We start from the raw sequence: 22,621 nt of genomic DNA on the forward strand, positions 1-22,621 counted from the left end.
ATTTGATTAAAACTGCTTCAAGACATTTTAAGGTCTTGCTTATTGGAGTAGATGCACAAATTTTTCAAGGATACCTGTAGGAAATTATTCAGTAATTGAAGATAGTGAACAAGACTCTCTGGAATGTGCCAAGGGCATTACATAAGCCAAAGGGCATGACTCTATAGGCAAAGATTCCCCATTCTATAGCAAATGCTATTTTGGATTGGTCGTTCGGAGCAATTTGCACTTGGTTCTAGCCACTAAAGCCATCCAAGAAGCTCTATATCTCTGATCCAGCCACCTTTCCAACACTGTTTCTATTAGGGTTAGGGGATAGTGATCCCTAATTGTGGCAGCATTCACATTCTTTAACTTGACACATGTCCTTAGCTACTTATTGTATTTAGGCACGATGACGTGTGGTGAAACCCAATTAATGTGCTGTATCTCATACATGAATCTTGCATCTAAGAGTTTTTCTAGTTCTTCATAGACCATGGTGCCATATTTTGGATTTGGTCTATATGGTCCACATACCTTAAGGGTGGACACCTTCCCTAATAGGCATCGTGTGTGGTGAAATTCCCTTCATCTCCTTGTATGACCATGCTAGGAAATCATGGTATTCCATTAGGAGTGCTTTTAGCTTTGTTTCATCTTCTTGTGTGAGTTGTTTCCCAATGAATACCAATTTTTCTTCCTCCCCTTCAAGGGCGAGGTTTATGGTTTTGCTTTTGGCCGATCCCTCATAGATGGGAGTCTCTCCAATGCTATCAGTTTCTTGCACTTTTGATTCTCATACTGGTCTTGGCATTGCTATAGGGACACTACCACTGGTATAGTTCTTGCAATACTTTGGTACTTCATGAAGATCAACCTCTAATGGTGTTGAGCTAGCCATGCATGGGCTATGGTCACTAGGTGGCATAGTATCATTAATCCATTTTTAAGGATCTTTTTGACTTTCTTTTTATGGAATCTCATTATCAAGCTTCATCCACACGTGTGGCTTAAACTTCCAAAACTCGTGGTACAGGCGTGAGGGGAGGGGCGGTGGAGGGTGTGAGAGGAGGGCCGACGGAGGGAGGTCTGCAGAGGCTGGAGCTCAAAGGTGGGGCGGACCATTGAGGAGGCAATGGGGCGATGGCAAGGAAGGGGCGTCGTTAGACGAGGCAGAGGCTTGGGCCGATGGCGTGGCAGAATAGGGCGACGTCGTCTCACAAAATGACGACTAGAGAGGTCGGGCCAGCCACTATGACAGGGCAATCAAGTGGGGCATCGCAGGCATCGGTGAACGTGGGGAGTAGGCGGGGCAAGCGCTACCACCGATGCACGGGCTAGTGGGTGCGAGCTCTGTCGTCGGTGCTAGGCATCGCGAGCGAGTGCTTACACCTCTGTGGCACCTTATGTGGTGATCGCCACCTTGAGGTGGCCGACCTTTAGGCTTGAGTGGAGGATGGATAGGGGGTGGGTTAAGGGGGGAGAGAGAGAGAGAGAGAGAGAGATAGAGAGAGAGAGAGAGCGGGGGGCGGGAGGGGGCGTGCTAAGGGGTGGTGGAGGGGGTTGGTAGGGATGGGATGGCGGGGGAAGGGGGGGCAGAGGGGGATATTTTGTGTGTTCTCAATTTATTTGGGATATTTTCAATCTTTAGAATAGAGTTTATATTTTACAAAACCAAAATGTTTTGCTTGAATCAGATAGGAAATTCAGATTGCAAATCTGATCACACAGATGATGACTGCAATGGTTTTTATCATATAGGAGGGTTTGTTTATTATCAAATTAACAATATATCACATCAAAATTAATCAAAAATTTTGGTTCTAAAATTTAGTATTCACGTGTATCGGGATACTATCCTATGCCGACAAGTTCCATATATTTCACAAACAATTGGTGCATTAAGAAGATGCATTTCTAGGTCTAAAAGAAGTCTAGGATGAGGTTTGTTTTTCTCACAAAGATTAGATTTCCGTTTCACGTGATATTAGAGAGGATGTTACACCTTTACACCTCCAATGTGATGTGGGAGCAACAAGCTAAGTACCCAAACCTACTATTTGAAGACCCTGCATCCACAAGTTCCCTAGTTTGGAATTTCAATCCCTTTTTTTAAATTATTCAAAAGTAGTAAATGGACTGGCAGAAACCGTAACTAATCGCTCTACAAAATTAAAATCTCTTAATTAATGTCTCTCTAACCCCCCTAATCACCCAATTATTAATTAAGCTAAGCTCTAAACCCCCCTAATCGCTTAATTATTAATTAACCTAGCGTATACCTCCCCCACCCCCCGCACTCCGCTGCTGCAACTCTGCTCCTCCGCGCTCGCTCCTTAGTCTCCGCCCTCCTTTGCCCGCGCTCGCTCCTTACTCTCCGCGCTCCCTCCTTCTCCTCCCACTACTCCTGGTTCCTCCTCCCTCCCCCCACTCCTCCTCCCCCTCCTCATCTTCCTCCACTCCTCCTCCTCCTCCTTCTCCCCCTCCTCCTTCCTCCTCCGCTGTGTGCTTCCTCCCCACTCCTCATCCCCCTTCTTCCTCCATGTTTGTATTGGGAGGGCTTCACAGCCCCCCCTGCATGTTCTCTGCCGAGCTCCCCCCTCCTCCTCTTATACGCACGTAGGCGGCTAAAGCTTCTACAGCATGTAGACTCTAGAACTTTCCTGGCGGAAGCTGGCAGAAGGATTGACAAGATGCAAGCATTCATTAATTGATTCATTCATTCATTCAAGTTCCAACCTTAATACCTTCATTCACGTTTGTGACAACTAAGTAATTGAATTTCCCATTTTTCACGCTAGGGGGACTTATTGGACCAATCAATCAAAAAACTCCAAAATGAAAGAGTGTTCGTTGCATTCTATAGATGATAATTGTAATTTGGATCAAAACATGCATTGTATGAAAGATAATGTTGATTGGAGCAAAATAGTATTTCAAACGATCATAATAACCAAGTTGATGATCCATTACCCGAACAGTATATGTATATGTGATGAAGAAACTGTCATCACGCAATTCATTCTTTCTCTTAAAGATGATGTGCATGAAGATTAGATTATTAATCAACGCAAAAACATAGACGTGAATTCAAAAGAAATGCAAGAGGATGTAAATTCATAAATAGATTTTCTTGATTTGGGTGGTGATGATGATATTTTCTTTGATGCACATACTCTTACAAATGAGCAGCCTGGAGATTCGTGCTGATGTGTTGAATACATATTCATATTTTGATTCAAGAAGACCAAGCGCAGTTTCTAATACCCATGCAATGTCTACTTCCTAATATAGTTTCACAAAAAACAATTTTAAATAATGGTCGAAAAGATGTTAGTCATATTGGGTCATGCTGATGGGATGGAGTGGATGAAACTACGGGTGTAAAGAAGAACCAAGAGAGCCAAAAGAGCCCAGAATAGCTCTTAAACAACCACAATTTCATATCGAATATCTCCCAACGCTTGGCCTCTATACAAATATACATGAAAATTGAAATTCAAAAAGTCCAATACCACTAATAGAAATAGAAATAGAAATATATCAAACAAAAATAGGCAATCTGCAAATAGAAATAGAAATTCTACAAACAAAAATTCGAAAAAGCAATTTTTGATATTTAAGAACTGAGATATCATCACGGATATTGGTTCATAACTCATGAATATATTTTTAAGAATTTCTCTATCAATACAGAAGATGATTTGAAGATGGTGAAATACAAATTTTAGATAGGAAAAAGATTCAGCAATGTCAAATTTTTAAATATGATATACAAAAAATCAGAGCTTTATTTCAAGAAGACAACTTTTTATTTTAAAAGATTACAAGAAATCATTATCTAAGTAATCTATATCTTCATATTCATTTTTTGATTTGGTTTTTGATTAGGCACAGTGATGCCTATGACATTTCTACTATGTCTGAATGGAGTGAAGATATAATTCATTCATGGTCCTATGATTTTATTTTGGACAATTTTCATTGGATGATATTATATTTTATTGCTTCATATCCTTGGCATTTTGATATAAAATGGTGGAACTATATTTTTTCATGTGCTCTTGCATTGTACTTGAGCACATGATGATGATATGCACTTAGCTTAGTTTTTCTTTATTGCAAAATAAGTCCTTTCTTTTGGGTTTGGTAGATAGCCCTGTCTGGAGGTAGGTTGAACATTGGTATTGCACCAAGCTCCTATCTCTCTTTTTTGGCATAGTCTTGAATTGGTGTGATGTTACATCAAGTGGCAGGTCTATAATGGTCCTACAAATGATTCACTCGGTTCAAATAGATAGAATTTCAAGAAAATTTAACCACCAAGTGTCCCAGTGTTAGCAATGGAAATATTCACTGACTCAAAGTTAGGAAGCACTCACCAATAAAGTGTATTTACACTATGGGATGTAGAGAGTTGTGTCCTTCGTGGGGTTACAAACTCCCTAACCTACCCTCACCATGGATATCTCTTTTCTCTTTTCATCTTTAGGGTGATTTGTGAATCCTAACAAAGAGGCAAATACAAGTGTCATGCCATTCTTTTAATTTTGTTGCCCTACTAGAATCTTCATATGAAACAAGGCTCACCATCATCATCCATTCTTTTAATGTTGTTGCCCTCTAAAATCTTCACATTAAGCGAGCCTCACCATCATCATTGGCTCTTTTAATTTTTTACCGTACTAAAATCTTCACATGAAGTAGACTCACAGTCCCTTTGCATTCCTTTTCTCCTTTCTCGACATAACTCTGCTTGCATAGTTTGACAGCCCCACCTTTCCCCCCATCTCGATTCCCACCATTCTCACAATCTAGTCCCTAGTAGCAACCTGTTGCACTTTGACTCCCTTCCCCACTCTCCCTCGAGTACTATCCCCCCTCAGGTGGTAAACCCCCTGGAATCCTATCACCTCCTCTCATTCTCATGCTTCCCAATGCCCTTGCCCCGCCTTCTTAAATCGTCCCCTTCCTTTGCTCTCCATGCCTAGTGGTGCTCCTAGCACCCCCCTTGAATCTCTACCGATTGCCCTTAGCACCCGCCCTTTGAATGTATGGCTTTCCCATCATGTCTTCTCCCCTTCTCTTTGCACCCGATGGCACCCTTGTACGCCCCCTCAAATCTCTTGAATCTCTACCCAATGTCCCCCTCAAATGCCATCCTCTCCCCTTTCTCTCTATGCCTAATGGTGCTCTTGGTCGCCCCCCCCCCCCCCTCGCCTCAAATCTCTACCCACCACAAGCCTCCCTGCCTCACTCACATTCAACATATGACTAGTTGATCTTACCAAGATGGAACCTTTGGGGATTATCGATGACATACCAACCAAAACCGGTAGAGTCAGGTTTGTTGCTGTAACATTCCCCATATTTGATTCCCAAAGGATTGATAGCATATTTGATGGCAACAATTGATCTGCAAAGGTGCCTTCCTTTGGCATTGCAAGGCTGAAGGTTACATACAGATTGTAGGCATAGAGAACAATTCTTCCATCTAGGAGCCATAATTAGTTTAATTGTGGATGTGTTTTTTGGGCAGGAGAAGTTTGTGCCCACGAGGTGCTTGAGATAATAACTACTTTAATAACCTACAAGGTTGCTAGCTTGTAAGCTACTTATCAAGAATATCTACAACCCTCATTCTTCCCCCCTTATTTCCTTTATTGCAAAGAGTCCACTTTACTTGTTGGGAGATTATGTAAGCAGGTGTGGTGACCACCCCACAGAGAAGATCTACACACCATGGAGAACTTGTCCAAATTAGATTGGGAGGGACGCCAACGAGACAAGTAGAAGATGGCCATAGGATAAATGCCCTGGTTAAGGATCATGTTCCTCGTCCTTGGCAAATCTGATTGGTAGCCTCTCCACCTTGGAAATTTACCCTTGAACCTTTGGAAAAGCCATGCCCATCTATCGCCCATTATAACTGGGGACACCTAGAAATTTCAAAACTTTTGCACTTTTACTTACCTGAAGAGGTTGTGAGTACAGTGCAATGATTCTATTTTTGAGAAAGATCTTGAGACTAGGCAAGAGGTTTGAGTGATGTCTTGGAAGATGTAGGACGTGCAAGTTCCATGCTTCCAAACTAGCGATTAAATGTATCGGGTGTAGAAGGCTACTAGACCACACAAATGAACCTTAAGATAAGGCATCCAAAGAAGAGATGCCTTCACTAGATTGAGAATACATACCCATTGTTAATCGTAGAGTGGTTGGTAAGGAAAGGGGATGCATGCAATAGATGGTGGACATGTGGCATGGGACGATGACAAAATCCCATACGCAGCAATGCAAAAGGGGGTGAGGGGAGGGCAGTCTTAAGGCAGCCTGCGCCTGAGTGCTTCTCATACCTTTCTCGGCCTTTAGGCTAAGATCGAGTGTAGTATCTGTTCTTATCAGTTTAATATCTGATACGTGACCCACCGGGTCACATGATATTAACCTAATTTCTTTCTGGGGGCAGTCCCATCCGGCAGCTTGCTGCCTGGGACTGCGCGCGTCGCCTCTGTCTTGCACTACGTAAGAGGCCTGGCGCACCCCTTCTCCCTCCCCCTCCGAGGGGGGGAGTCCAATCGAAATTCCCAATAAGGAGTCTGTCAACGTCAAGGACGCTTTCTTCGAAGTTGCCAAGTCCGCTTGGCGAGGTTTTGCGCAGAGCCCAAATCTGGAAATATAAGTATCGTATATCTATATCACAGCATAGGCATCTGTTAAATCTTGTTTTGTCACAGTGGAAGCAAGGAAGGGCAGTCGATTCTAGTTCCATTCAGCAGATGGGGCTATGCTGATAGCCAAGCAAAAGGGATATCTTTCATGGCCGGAGGTTGGTCCACAGCGGAGACCAAATTTGGGTGAGTGCTGCAACTAGTGTCTGTAGATGGCTGACGACGCTGGTTGTGTTGAGAAGAAAGGCTGATATCAGTACTGTGCTTGTGTGGCGGATGGGGTAGGTCAAAACTATCCTCTTGGATCCCACTGTAGCTTCTCCCCAAGGGCCGAGCCCTCCATTAATAGGAAGGAAGTTGGCAATTTCCATTTTAACGTCTCTCATGGGCTCCTCTCCCTGCATCTCAATTCTTGACAAGACTTAATTTATGATTCATACGTGAGAAGAGAGTCCAATGCACGAGGATAGGAAGACTCCCTCTATACACGGAGTCTCATACCACACTACGCTGTGTGGTGTGCTAGTAGCAACGGGATTTCTGCCAGTCGAGAAAGCAATAGTAGACTATTTGTAGGCATGGGACTTCACTAGAGAGATGATCCGATTGTGTTGCCATTCTTCCCATCCGATCCAATATTGGATCCCCGTGACGTCATATTTCTCATGCGTATAAGGTCAACCATCCATTGAACTTTGGGCCTATAATGTAAATCCAAGGAAGTTTTATTGCCTAACGGCAATGCTAGACTAGCTTAAGCCCATTTTAGTTCTCATTTTGTGCACTTTCCATGCATAATACCTTTTTCTACGGAGTAGAGAAACAAGTTCAAGGCAAATCAATGCAACGACTTTAAAATGGTCAGACCTCATTGTATTACGAACTAAGTGTCTTGTTTCTAGGTAGAAAGGAGTGAAGGAGCATTGAGCCCCTTCTTTTCTGTAAGTTTCTTCTACTTTTTTGCATCTATCAAGACAAAGAGGAATCGCAACCCTAATCTGTGAGGGAGAATGACAAATTTAAGATAACCCTAATCTGGTCACGACCGTTGACCCTGGTCGGGCATTCATTATTCAGTTGTATCTATTAGTTCCACTACATCCTCTCCCTATGATTCACTCACTCACATCCACAGCATCACTTTCTGTATTGAGTGCATCACCTTGCGATTGCAGTTAGTAATGAGCAGGAGAGAGAGTGAGCATAGTCTATCTCCCACTACATGAGGTTTATAACGGTCTCCTCGTTCACCAAGCAATCGAGGGATATCATCTGTATGGAGAGGGCATGTTGCCCTTTGTTAGCCAGGCTGCCATCCCTCATGTAAACAATCGTTGAATGTGTCATACCCTAACAATGACTAGATCCTCTGTGCTAAAGGACAGCTCCATAAACAATGTCTATGATTTGCAGTAGTGGTGGGTAATCATCCCTCCTCATTTGCTAGATGGTCCAATGGAAAGGTCACCATGTGTAGCCAAGCAAAAGGAGGAGATCTTTCATGGCCGTAGATGGGTCCATGTCGAGACCAAAACTGGGTGAGTACCTCGTGCGACATGTTAGAAAACAGAGGACAACAAATTTAATATTTTCGTCCACAACGGACACAATACAAAAGTGATGCCCAGTGTGACACCCTCTAGTAGCATAGTGCTATACATAAACCAAAACAGTGGTTCTCCTGCCTCTGTGGCCTGCGTGCCCCCTCTGAGCTTAGGTGGGCCTCGTTGTCGTGCCCCACAGCCTGTGTGCTCTCAAAACACTCAGCCTGCGTGGTCCCTCTCAGCTTAGGTGGGCCTCTTTGTCGTTGCCTTGAGGCTGATCCTCCCGGACAGCCAATGGTAAGGCAGTGCTTGACCTTGATTGCTTGTCCTCCTTGCTGCTCTGGAACGTAGTCTATCTCCCACTACATGAGGTTTATAACGGTCTCCTCGTTCACCAAGCAATCGAGGGATATCATCTGTATGGAGAGGGCATGTTGCCCTTTGTTAGCCAGGCTGCCATCCCTCATGTAAACAATCGTTGAATGTGTCATACCCTAACAATGACTAGATCCTCTGTGCTAAAGGACAGCTCCATAAACAATGTCTATGATTTGCAGTAGTGGTGGGTAGTCATCCCTCCTCATTTGCTAGATGGTCCAATGGAAAGGCCACCATGTGTAGCCAAGCAAAAGGAGGAGATCTTTCATGGCCGTAGATGGGTCCATGTCAAGACCAAAACTGGGTGAGTACCTCGTGCGACATGTTAGAAAACAGAGGACAACAAATTTAATATTTTCGTCCACAACGGACACAATACAAAAGTGATGCCCAGTGTGACACCCTCTAGTAGCATAGTGCTCTACATAAATTAAAACAGTGGTTCTCCTGCCTCTGTGGCCTGCGTGCTCCCTCTGAGCTTAGGTGGGCCTCGTTGTCGTGCCCCACAGCCTGTGTGCTCTCGAAACACTCAGCCTGCGTGGTCCCTCACAGCTTAGGTGGGCCTCGTTGTTGTTGCCTTGAGGCTGATCCTTCGGGACAGCCAATGGTAAGGCAGTGCTTGACCTTGATTGCTTGTCCTCCTTGCTGCTCTGGAACGTAGCCAATGGTGAGGACCAAGCTCCCCCTTTGATCCCTCCTTGCTGCCCTGAATGCCAGCCTAGGATGAGGTCTCCTTCTGAGGTGTTTGTCTGCAGCAATCAGCCTCCTCCTGTGCTTCTCCAAGTACCCTCGATGAAGGGCCCAAATCTGCTGGCCGGTGTTGCTGCTGCAATCTGCTCCTGAAGGGATGCTCCAATGGATGACTTATGAGCCCCCAATGCCTCCCTTTTATAGGGGCTGGCAGCCCCCAAAGTAGACCGACTATTGGCCGACCCACTCAGCCCAATAGCTGACTGGCTGGTCTGTCCAACCGACATTGGCTGGCTGGGTTTGTGCCCAACCAGGTCTGGCCACGTGGCTGACTGCCACTGGTCCAGGCCCAAAGGCCTGCCAATCCGCCTCCTTTCTAGGCCTCGAACTGCCACGCTGCTGGGCCATCCCGTGCAGCCTGTTCACCATTCTCCAAGGCGTGTTCCAGTCCTGAATTTGGTCCAACCACTGCCGCACAGAGGCGCCCTGGCCATCTCGGCCTGTTTGTGGACCTATCTCTGGTCCAGAAGCCTTCTAACCATCCCGTACAGCATGCAGAGACACCCATGAATCTGGTGAAATTGAGTGGTGTACTGCTCCAAGCGACCTATTCCACGCCACCAAAGCTGAGCCAGAACTCCTTGTCCAGAAATGTCCGTCTACGTGGAGCTCCCCTCTGATCTGCTCCTATTGCAGCATCCAATGGCCTTCAGGTATGCTCCTGGGTGCTGCCCACACGGCAGCCTATGTGCTGCCCATGTGGGAGCCCCATGCTCTTGCTTTTGTCTGTGATTATGCTACTCATATGACAGCCACTATGCTGTCCATGTGGCAGCCCTAGGTCCACCTCACCCTTCCTCATTTGGGGGCTTACAAATGGGGAGGTGACCAGTCATATTCCAACACGCCTATTGCTCCAACCAGTGTCCATAGGTAAGTGCAGATGTCTGCCAACACATGATTTGTGTTGAGAAGAAAGGCATCAGTATTGTCCTTGTTGCAGATTACCAGACCTGGGTAGGTCAAACCCACACTCTTGGATCCCACTGTAGCTCTCTCAAGGGGTGGCTCTCCAAGAGCCAAACCCTCCATTAGTGGGAAGGAAGGAAGCAGTTTTCATCTTAATTTTCCTCATGTGCTCACTCTCTGCATCTCAATTCTTTACAAGAATTAATTCATGATTGACACGTGAGAAGAGAGTGCGGATTGCAAACCGACTCCAGTGCACAAGTATAGGAAGACTCTGTCTATAGACTTAGTCTTATACCACACTACCCGTACTTGTACTGTGCTGTGTGCTAGTAGCCATGCCCAATGAGAAGCAGTAGTAGACTATTTCTATGCTTCAGACTCCACTAGAGACATGATCCAATTGTATTGACACATGTCCATTCTTCCCATCCGATCATTAGTTCGGTGATTTGGATCCCCGTGACATCATATTTCAAGCATATGGTGAATCATCAAGGTTAACCATCACTATAGTGAACATTCATTGAACTTTAGGTCTATAGTGTAACATGCTAATCCAAGGAGGTTTAATTGCCCAAATTTGGGTACCAAATGCTAGACTAGCTCACAGTAAGGTCTAAAGCCCATTTTAGTTCTAATTTTGTGCACTTTCCATGCATATTACCTTTTTCTATGGAGTGGAGAAACAAGTTAAAAGCAAATAAATGCACAACTTTAGAATGGCCAAACCTCATTGTATTACGAACTAAGTGTCCTCTTTCTAGTTAGAAAAGTGTGAAGGAGCATCGAGGCTCTTCCTTTCTATGGATTTCTTGTTTTCGGCATCATAACCCTAATTTGTGAGGGAGAGAGTGACTAATTTAGAATGGATGAAGATGACAGCTAAGGAAAGAGGAGAGAGGGATGCATGGAGCTTTGATACAGGTTTTCTTTCAAGGAGATCAAGACAGGAGGGAGAAACGTAAAGAATGAGCAAGGAAAAGTAGGAATGAGAAGTGATCAGAGCACAAAGGGATTGCAAGGGGGAGGTGTGAACTTGCATTTGCTAGTGCAGGAAGATGAAAACCTGCGAGGGAAGATGAATGATAAGTGATTTGACCTTATTTTGAAAGGGGCTGCAAGTGGGAGGCAGGAACTTGCATTTCCTAGTGAGCGAAAATGAAAACATGAACATGGAGGCAAACCTAGAGAGATCTAGTTAGATTTAAAATTTTGAACCGACAGGTACAACCTGAAAGAAAACTTGAGCATGGTTATAGTTTGGGGACTGCAGACGCCCTTTGAGGAGATCCCGGAGTGCTTTATAGAGGGTGGAGTAGCATCCTGAATCTGTTGGCTCATGACAGTCTCCTTATTGGCCAACCAAGCGAGTGAGATCATCTAAATGGAGAAGGCATGTTGCTTTTTTAAAGCCAGGCTACCACCCCCCACCTAAACAATCACCAAAGTGTGGAACCATACCAATGATCTTGAACAAGCACTATTAGATTGGCTGTCCTAAAAGATAGCTCCATAAGCAGTGGGAATTGTTTACAGTAGGTCCAGTGGGAAGACCACCTTGCGGAGCCAGCAAGATGAACTCGGGTAGGTGCAGCTCCAAGAGAAGATACAATCTATGCTACAGATGTGCTAAGAAAGTTCCATCAGGTGTGTGGATCTCTGCTAATGAACTTTCCCATACCCACGAGACTCAAGCTGAGACATACGATGTCAAGAATACACAGATTTGGTCAAGTAGGTCAAGATATTTGGAGCAGAGCCATAGATGGACATGACCCACCTAGTTGAGGATGTTGATATGCATCCATTATTTTCAGAGTATGCAGATACTTCTGCTGGATACCTCAACATATGATGTGGGCTATGATGATAACTCTGCTGAGATTCCTCACAATGAGATCGCATGGGACTCTCACTAAGGATTATCGATGGCCGTGTATGATCCTCCCAATATGTCTTGATCCCATGGTCAACCTTGTGGTTGACATGAAGGAAGAGTCTTTTTCAGCATGATTGTTCCCTTTCATGTTTGTCCATTTTGTAGGTGTCTATTCATGCACGGTGTCCTCACGTAGGTTTCATGATTCTTGTGACATGTCTCTCTCTACAAGGTTCAAGTGTGGCGTCCATGAGTCAGTTTCCTTGCATGTCACATCAGGCACAGAAAGATTAAACGATTTGTTTAACGTATATATTGAAAAGAGATTGATGCTGAATGCCAACCTTTAAGTGGTTGCACATTTGTCATTTGTAAGACATCATTCTTATTCATGTGATACATTGTGTGTGATTGAGTGAAAGAGTCATGTGAAAGAGCTAGCTGAACAGTTCGATGTCCTACATGTTTCACGCATCTGCCATGAAACGAACCGGATGGGATACATGAACCAGTCCTCCCCTTGCTGGAGACGAATCCCTGCCAAAGTGTGCTCCCCAAACCTTGGGTTGATATAGAAGTCTTGGACCAATCAAGATTGCATAGGATGGGTTCAGAAGAGAGAGCACCCTTGATTTGCACAAACCCTTGATCACAATACTCACTCCAAGAGAAATCAACACCATCTTTCAAAAGCATAGTCATGGGTCTAATCAAAGCGGAATATCCACATGCTCATGTTCGCACACAAATATATACACATAATACCATCTTTTCCCATGCGATAGAGTTGGCCTACGATTAGTTGGTATGGTTCCGCGTCTTTAATGAGTTTGCAGGCTATGTCTTTAGGACTTTATCGACATGTAACCCATTTGCCAAGTAGTGGCCTATTTCAGCTGCCCATTCCAGAATTATGTCAACGAGAAATAAGGGAGCATCTGGGAGCTCATCCTCGACTCCTGTTGGAGATTTTTCATTGGGAATCCTTGAGAGGTGGTTGGCTAGGACGGGGTCTTTCCTTTATGCATCATGACTCTGAAGTTGAACTCCAAGAGGATTAACATCCACCTTGTTATGCGTCTTGTCATGTAGGACTTATTAACTAGATATAATAGTGTCTGATGATTTAAAAAAAGACCAACTAATTGGCTAACAAGTAATGCCTAAACTTCTTAACTGCATAAACCATGGCTAGACCTTCCCTCTCTGTTGTAGTGTAATTAACCTCGGCATCGTTTAATTGCCAGCTGGAAAAGTACACAAGGTAGTCCAAGTTGTACTCCCCTGTTTGGGACTAACACACATCCGATGGCAAGGTTTGAGACATCTATGTGGACTTGGAATATTAGATTCCATTTCAGGGCCTACAATACTGGTGTTGTAGCCAGAGCTATCTTGAGGGCTTCAAAGGATCTCTGACACTCCTCGGTCCACTCAAAGACTACCAACAACTTATACAATGGCTAGGCTATGTTTTCGTAGAACAAGATGAATATTTGATAGTAGCCCATATGTCCTATAAAGCGCTTCACTCCTTTGGCGTTCGTGGGTGGGCATAGCTCCAGAATGAGCTTGATGTTATTGTAATCCATGGAGATCCCGTTCTTGGACACTATGTGTCCAAGAATTACTCCCTGTTTGACCCAAATTTGACACTTGAGAGGATTAGGGAAGTCTAGTACATTCTACACCCCTCAAGGACTAGCTTTAGGTATTTTAGATGATCATCCCATTTTGAATTCACGCACAGGTTGTCCAAGAAGACTTCTACGAAGTCTCCTAGTTACTCCTTGAAGGCGGTGATCATCAGCCGCTAAAATGTGGTGGGCACGTTGGTGAGTCCAAATATCATCACATTGACTACATACACACCCCATTCGGTTTCAAAGGAAGTTTTATGTTGATCTTCCGGGGTGATGGATACCTGATTGTACCTAGAAAACCCATCTAGGAAGCTGTAAGCTTCCTTCCCGGCTACCCTTTCTAGAACATGTTCTGTGAAAAGCAATGGGTAGAGGTTGCAACCTGTGGGAGCATTGAACTTTTTCAAGTCCACACATACCCGGATTTTTTCATTCTTCTTTAGGACTATCACAATCGAGCGCCAATCATGTACGAGTCCGGACATTCGCAGGAAGGGTCTACCTAGGATGACTTCATATCCGGGCTGCTTGGTAAAGTCCATAACCACGAATCGAAACGCCAAGCACCTTAATGTTAATACTCCTGAGAACTCCCAGGGGATCAGCAGTTCCACCGTCAGCTAGCTTCACTAGAAGATGGGTTGGCTCGAGGGAAGGTCTCCCCCACAATTCCTAACACTCTTTGGTGCAAACACTTATACCTACTCCACCATCTAGGATGGCATCAAGCTTTTGGTTGTGGTACGTTATGAGGATAGCTGCATTGGTGTCATCACCTTCAAAGTATTGGCCTAATTTATTGATGGGAACCGTAGGTAGGTTCCAACCCTCCTCTTGTGGATGGTTTTCTTTGGGGTTGGTAGGTTCTTGGGCTAGGATTTGTTGCCCATTCATATAGCTTGAGATGTCTCGCCAGAGGGTAGGATTCCCCTGCATCAAGGATGCAATTCACATCTTGACCTCTATGGAGAGCAAGGCCGCTAACCCGTCAATATCACGTGTTTCCTGTGAGGCCTCCCTTTCCACCGATGTGGCTCATCAAAGCCATAGAGGTCTTCCTCCTCTCTCAAGTTCTGCAACAGGGGGTCCTCTTGAAACATCCACTGCATCAAGTCTGGGACCTCTGAGTTATCGGAGTTAGGTGGTTCCTCTCTTTCCACTCTCTCTGGCACCCTAAGTACCTTCTCATCCCTATCAGTTGTTAGGTGGTTAGGGTGGATGGTATCCGACCCTTTTTTTACCTTGATTCTATGCTCAAATTTCTCTTCGCATTACCGTACCAAGTTTTGAGTCTATTAAGCATTGTCTCTTTAAGACCGGGTTTGAATAAGCTCCCTTATTAGCAGGTGGAGATGTGAGGCCTTGGGCTTGCATTGGTTTCTTTACGTCTAGGATCATCCAGGGAAGGGGCTCGTCTGTATGTAGAGGAGGCGGCAAGGGTGGCCATCTCCTCATTTGAACCATCTTGGATGAGCACTTGATTTTGTTCATTCACCCACCTTGGTGACCTTCTTGGGCTTGGTTTCCCAACCACTGATCACACCAAATATCAGGTGCACCAAAGTATGTATGCCACAATGTAAGGTAAACCCTCAGTGCGGTCAGTCATGGGATGCCTTCCTGCACTTGCATGTAGCCTAGTTGGCAATGTGCCAACTCTATCTGAAGCCGTCCAGCCATCAGGCCACACATGGCCCCCATCTGGTGTCCAAACCAAGACCTACCGGATAACCGAGCTACTCAAATGCCTTCTCCTCATATGGGGGGCTTACAAGTAGAGTTAGCTAGTTCCCGCGTAGTTACACGAGAGTGGAGCATTGATATCTAACAAAAAAGAGAGGTGAGAGTGAGTTAGCTCTTAGCCAAAATGCTAATTCTTCACTCCTACCTGGATCCATTAAACCTCTGACATTGAGAGTCAAGAAAGTTAATGATTTATCTAACATTCTTCTTCTTCCCCTTTTTAGCCCTAGGGTTGGGGCTGTTCATTGGCATTGAGGTTACCTTAGATTGTCTTCTCTTATGTTGAACTACTATGAAGGATTTGTCTTGACGAGTGACTTCCTGAGAAGGTGTAGTATCATGAGTGGCCTTTCTTGGATCATCCTCTGAGTCTTCTTCACTAGCTTCTACCTCTTCCATGGCATCTTCCCTGTTAACATCCTCTTCAAATTCTTTTGACCAACCAGCCATGACCATGTTATCCTCTTGATTGACATTGACTTCCTTCTCCAAACTTTCTTCTTGCTCTTTGGGTGGATCAAAGAGATTTTTGTTGAGTGTTTCTATTTGTCTGTTGTCCTTTTCACTCCTCTTGTTAGAGACCTGTCTAGAAGACTGGCCCTTAGAAGCAGGGTTCTGTGTTTTAGGGACCCACTTTTTAGTAGGGCTTTGTAGCATTGGCTTCTGGCTCCTTAGCTTTGGGACTCTTTAAAGGACTGTTCTTGACCACGTGTGGATAGACCACACAAAAAGAAAGAATGAGGGAGATTTTAATAAGAAAGGGGTTGTTCCCTGAATACACTACCATTTCTGTTAAGAATGGTAAGTGTTCCAAGCATCTCTTCTGCTATGTCCATTTTGATGCAAATCTGAGGATTCCCCTTGGGGTTGATAAAGTTTTCTTGCTCTTCTCCAAGAACTTCTCCTAGTCCACTACATAAGGAGGGAAGCTGGTTACACAAGTACAGAGGCAAGTCTGTGAGCTCTACCCATACAGGAATCTTAGTAGATCTAGGAGAGTCTGGAGAAAATTTTTTGGACCACCAGTCAAGATATGAGGGCTGATTCCTAATAGTCCAAAGACTATTTTGCATGGCTCTAGAAGCCATTTCTGGTTTCTCAAAAAGAAAGACAAAAAAGCCTTTCTTGAGGAATCTTACATTTAAAACATTTATAACTTTCCTAATCCAGTTCATCCTGATCCAGGATTCAATGAAAGTGAGAGGGGGTCTTACTCCAGGCAGAAAGCCTACTAACGCATGAGTTCTAAGCCAGACTAGAGAGTCTTGAAGAAGATTGTCATCTAAGAAAGCTTTTACTGACTTACCTTCTCCATCTACTCTGCTGAATCCTCTCCATTAGCATGTTGTGCTCCATCCTCATATGGTTGTGAAGCATGTCAAGGTTCTGAGATGCCCGATGATGGATGGTCTTCAACTTCTTTCTCGTAGGCTGAGGGTAGCCTCTTGTCTCTCGTAATCTGCCCAATATCTTCTCTATCTCTTCTTGTGTCCTTGCTTAAGGAGCCTCCACAGAATGAGGGAGCTCTGTCTGATGTCTTTGGTCGGGGTCCATTATCTCCTGTTTTATCATTTCTCATGGTTCCAATTTCACGTGCAAGCTTGGAGCGAGAGCTGGCACCGGTGCCTGCAGCTCCTCCTTCACCTTTGTCGCCAGCTTCTCTTCACTGGAGGGACTGCATGAGATGCTCCTTGTGTAAGCCTCTGGCCACCAAGGGCCCGTCTACACTAGAAGGGCCAATACAAGTACATGTTATTGGGGGGAGGGTGAAGAAGCCACCCCGTGGCTTCTGAGCTGCATGCGCATAAGAGGGGTGCACAGCTCCTCCTCATCCTCCTCTTCCACCATGGGCAATCGAGCTAGTTCCATGTCTCATAGGTGGCGATTCACATTCCGGAGACTGTTTGAATATAAGAGCAGGGAAGCGGGTATCATTAGCCAAGTTGAAGCGTTCTAGCAGCTGAGGTAAGGGGGTGTTGACGTCCAAGAAATCAAACAAGAAGTCAATTTCAAAAGGTCGATGAGGTAAGTCAAAAGCGATGTTGAGAGGGTTGATGGGAGTGGAGGCATACAGACGGACGGATCTAACATCCCCCTCATGGCCTCTACCGCTGTCTCCATCATCCTTTGTCTCCATCGCTCCTTCTGAAAATCTAATCACAATGGCAAATTTTCATCTACCAGCTGGTATTGTTAGTGACCGGGATAGCAAATTTAACAGCCATTTTTGGAGGGCTGTGTTTAGAAGATTGGAAACTTCGTTGAATATGAGCACCATGGATCATCCATAGAGTGATGGTCAAACTGAAAGGGTCAATCAAATCATTGAGAATATGCTTCGAGCATATGTAAGTAAACGGCAAACTAAATGGGAAAAGTATTGTCCTATATTAGAATTTGCATATAACATTGCTAAACATTCAACTACAAGCTTTAGTCAAGCTTTAGTCAATTCATGATTATGTATGGATTTCAACTAAGATCCCCAATGGCAGTGGGACTCGAAAAGGAGAAGGTTCAAGCGGCCAAAGACTTTCTTGACGATATGAATCAGATGCTTAAGTTAGCTAAAGATAGCATAAGAAGAGCTCAAGATAGAGCATGAAGTTATGTAAACCCCCATCGTAGAAGGTTGGAGTTTGAAGTAAATGAGAAAGACTATCTCAAGCTACGTGAATCTTCAGAATCTCTAAAGACAGGTAAATCTCTGAAGTTGTCTCCTAGGTATTGTGGGCCATTCACAATACTTGAGAGAATTGGAGCCTTACCTGAGGGATGTATAGTACATCTAGTTTTCCATGTTTGTAGGCTAAAAAGAAAATTCAGAGATGATGATAAGCTCATCGGAAATGAAGCCGTAGTTGAACTCGTTGAACCTACATCTTTACCACATGAATCGGAAAGAATTTTAGAGAGGCAAGAAAAAAGAATATGACATACAATATGACAAGAATGTCTGGTTAAGTGCAAAGGTAGACTTGAAGAGAGTTCAACATGGGAAAGGGTAAGCAACTTTTTGGGGAGGTTTCCAATTTTGTTTTCGAGGACGTAAACCATTCTTAAGCGCAAGGGAATGTTACGTCATCCATAATCACGGAAGTCTGAGGATCAATTATGGTGAGGCGGGAAACCGAGAGGGCTCGACAGTGCTTGGTTATGGGAGCCTAGAGGGTTGGGGACTAGGAGCTATTCTAGGCCTAGGCAAGAATGGGGAGTGCAATGTAAAGGCTAGAAAGATACTAAGGTCCTTTATGGACATATGGCACTCAGGTGAGCTCCAAGTGGTAAGCATTAGGCAAGGAGGGAGCGTTCCAGAGAAAGAGCTCAAAAAGAAGGAAGAAAAATGAGAGAGCTCGAGGGGACCCGCGACTGGGTTGTTATTTTTGAGAGAGTCCTCTATGAAGTTGGAGACGTTACATTGCTCCTTTGGTAAGTCGGCACTTGGTTAAAGTAGTCGTATTGTTGATATGTCACTAGATCTCCTTGTGGCTCATTGATTGGCATGATGTTGATGGGCGATGTTGAGCCTGATGTAGCCTCTGGCTCTTGCTACTGCTACACTCATGGAGATATATTGGTTGCAACCATGCATCCAACTGTAGCATCTTGTGGGGAAATTCCTCATTTTCTACCTCCCTATTAGGCATGTCTTCTGAGGCATCCACATTTGGCAATGTGGTAGTAGGAGAAGATGATGGCTCCCACACAAGTAAAAAGAGGATGTCTAGATCCTCAATAGGTTGTGGTGACAAGGGGAGAGTCATTTCTTTTTCTTGTACCTCTTTACTAATGATTACTGCCAATAAGTCAGGAGTCTTACATTTTTTGCTAGGTGAACCATTGAGTTACTTTGTGAAGAAGATGACCAAATGTTGGATCCAGTCTTGCTTTAGATGACTACTGAGCAAGACAAATCTGTGGACTGCGAGGGATTGATTCTTGCCACACTTGACCCCAGGATTGTTGATAGGAATGTTGCTGCTTCCTTGAGTTGAGGGTTGATGATTGTGCGAAGTAGTATCCCATCCCTATGGAACTTGGTATCCTTGGTGAGGAGAAGCTGAATTTCAAGAAATTTGGCATTGGCAAGCGATGTGGGGTATTTTCCCCCTTTAGTTGGGAGTGAGAAGGCCCTCTGGATCACTATACTATCGAGTATAATGTTGAGTTGACTCTGATTTATAGTGATGGTGCTGTATTTGCCAACCTGTGCATCGCTAGAGTGGTAAGAATGGAGAAATTCTTGGATGTAAATGTGGTCATCATAGGATTGTCCTTCAAGGATTGGAGGCTCTCAAACAAACATCCAAGTCCCCTTTTCTCTAAGAAACCTTTTGCATCATTGGAAAGTGAATAAGTCAATGGAGGTGGCCACACAAGCTCCAAGGACTGGGCCTCATCAATGGTTGTGTAGGTGGGCAATAACTAGGGTAGAATTTGTTCTTCTTCTATCTCCATGTCATGCCCATACTCCTCATCGAAGCTATCACTTTGAACCACAAATGCCTATGGTCACCTTGGTTGAGAGGAGGTAGATGGTTGCAGAAGTTGGCGGGGGTCTCGTGGGCTAAGGTTGTGGGCTCTTTATTTGAATCCTCTTTAGCTGTGGCATTGCTTTTGTACCTGCATCCATTTTTGATAGGGTGTACCGTTGATCATTAGATTAGTTGGTATGCAGGTATGACAGTTGTGTGTGTAGTGTGAGAGATGTGATTTTAGCACATGCTTTGAGAGTGCGGAATGAAAGTGTGTGGCACAATGATTGATACAATCTACTACCTGTTTATGCAAAAGCATGTGATTTCACGTGACCTAAGCTAGCTAGGGACTTATTTTGCTAGGATTTCCTAGGGCAGCTAGGACTCAATCATCATCACCTCTGAGCCCTAGGTTGAAATCAATTGATGCTACCTATATGTGTGAAGACGTACATATGCTAGGGTGAGTGCTTGTGATACAATCTAATACTAACTATGGAAGACTTGGGGCTCCTAAATCTTCAGTATTGTCAGGGATGGCTTGCGTGTTGATATATTAGCGCTTCAATTGGCTCCCATTTATTGTTGTGGTGAATTGGACTCCATCCAATGTTTCCAGCAGCACAACTCCAATGGGATTCATCTTTTTGACTCTATAAGGTCCTTGACCTAGATATTTCAGTTTGCCCTTGTGTACTTTGGCATTGTAGAGCAGAACTAGGTCACCTTCCCTAATCTCTTTATCTTTAAGGTTTCTGTCAAAGCATGCTTTCTTTCTTCATTTTTTTGTTGTCATGGTATGATAGGCAACTAACCTTGTCCCTATACGCCACCAATATCCTACTAAGAGGATTTGTCTTGATGTTGCTTCCCCTGCAAAGTGTCCTCTGGCATCACGCACTTCACAGATGATGAGTGGAATTTCATGTGGCATGGCACATTTGCACAGGATGTGATATTTTCCTAATTTATAGAATTGGCCGCCAAGAGTTGATATGGTGTAGATTTGATTATCAGTTCTCTAGCTTCAACTGGTCGCAATTCTGGCGAGGGTCTTCCTATCATTAAGTATCCAATGATATCTGCACACCAATCTGGAACAGCATCTATTTGAAATAGTGTGGCATCTGGCAAGTCATATTCTATTCCAGTGGGTTCTTCTCCTAATGTGACACAAGACATGTGATCGTCAATGTAGAGTTGGGTGCCTTTGCGGACCACTATTTTGTAATTGAATTCTTGAAGCAAAAGGAACCATCTGGTTATTCTTCCTGTTGTACATGAATGGTACACAAGATAAAGCAGTGCTTGATGGTCGGTGTAGAAGACAAAATCATTTGCCAATAAATAGTGTCAAAATTTCTTAATACTATGCACCATTGCCAGTGCTTCTCTTTCTGTGGTGGTATAGTTGATTTCTGCATCATTGAGTTGTTGACGAGCAAAGTAGACTACATAGTCTTTCTTATGTTCACTAGGTTGGCAAAGCACACTCCCAATTGCATACTTGGTGGCATCAGTATATGAACATGAAAATAAATATCCTAATTGGGAGATATAAGGATGGATGTTGTAATTAGGTGCCACTTTAGAAGCTCAGATCGAACTCTTCTGTCCATAATAATTCCACCAACAATTTGTAAAGTGGTCCAGCTATCATGGCATACCACAAGATAAATCTTCTATAGTAGGCGGCATGTCCCATAAAGACCTGCACACCTTTGGAATTTTTATGAGGTGGCAATTCCATGATGATTTTAATTTTTTCCATGTCAATTGCAATCCCATGTTGAGAAATGATGTGTCCCAAAACAATTTCGTGGGTGACCATGAACTGATATTTTATTGGATTTAGGGAGATGCCATATTCCCTGCATTTGATTAAAACTGCTTCAAGACATTTTAAGGTCTTTCTTATTGGAGTGGATGCACAAATTTTTCAAGGATACCTGTAGGAAATTATTCAGTAATTGAAGATAGTGAACAAGACTCTCTGGAATGTGCCAAGGGCATTACATAAGCGAAAGGGCATGCCTCTATAGGCAAAGATTTCCCATTCTATAGCAAATGCTATTTTGGATTGGTCGTTCGGAGCAATTTGCACTTGGTTCTAGCCACTAAAGCCATCCAAGAAGCTCTATATCTCTGATCCAGCCACCTTTCCAACACTGTTTCTATTAGGGTTAGGGGATAGTGATCCCTAATCGTGGCAGCATTCACATTCTTTAACTTGACACATGTCCTTAGCTACTTATTGTATTTAGGCACGATGACGAGGGGTGAAACCCAATTAATGTGCTGTATCTCATACATGAATCTTGCATCTAAGAGTTTTTCTAGTTCTTCATAGACCATGGTGCCATATTTTGGATTTGGTCTATATGGTCCACATACCTTAAGGGTGGACACCTTCCCTAATAGGCATCGTGTGTGGTGAAATTCCCTTCATCTCCTTGTATGACCATGCTAGGCAATCATGGTATTCCATTAGGAGTGCTTTTAGCTTTGTTTCATCTTCTTGTGTGAGTTGTTTCCCAATGAATACCAATTTTTCTTCCTCCCCTTCAAGGGCGAGGTTTATGGTTTTGCTTTTGGCCGATCCCTCATAGATGGGAGTCTCTCCAATGCTATCAGTTTCTTG

At 44.0% G+C, this 22,621-nt stretch overlaps 1 non-coding gene across 1 annotated transcript; it reads left to right on the plus strand.

Moving 5' to 3' along the window:
- The first annotated feature begins 6,334 nt into the window (after window positions 1-6,334).
- On the plus strand, window positions 6,335-6,530 carry LOC147902372 (U2 spliceosomal RNA). Its single transcript, XR_015540934.1, has one exon. It is a non-coding gene; the product is annotated as a U2 spliceosomal RNA (small nuclear RNA).
- Window positions 6,531-22,621: the final 16,091 nt, after the last annotated feature.

The sequence above is a fragment of the Dipteris shenzhenensis genome, chromosome 4 (assembly GCF_047967505.1).
Source record: "Dipteris shenzhenensis isolate YYH24624 ecotype China chromosome 4, Dip_SZ_1.0, whole genome shotgun sequence".
Taxonomy (NCBI): Eukaryota; Viridiplantae; Streptophyta; class Polypodiopsida; order Gleicheniales; family Dipteridaceae; genus Dipteris; species Dipteris shenzhenensis.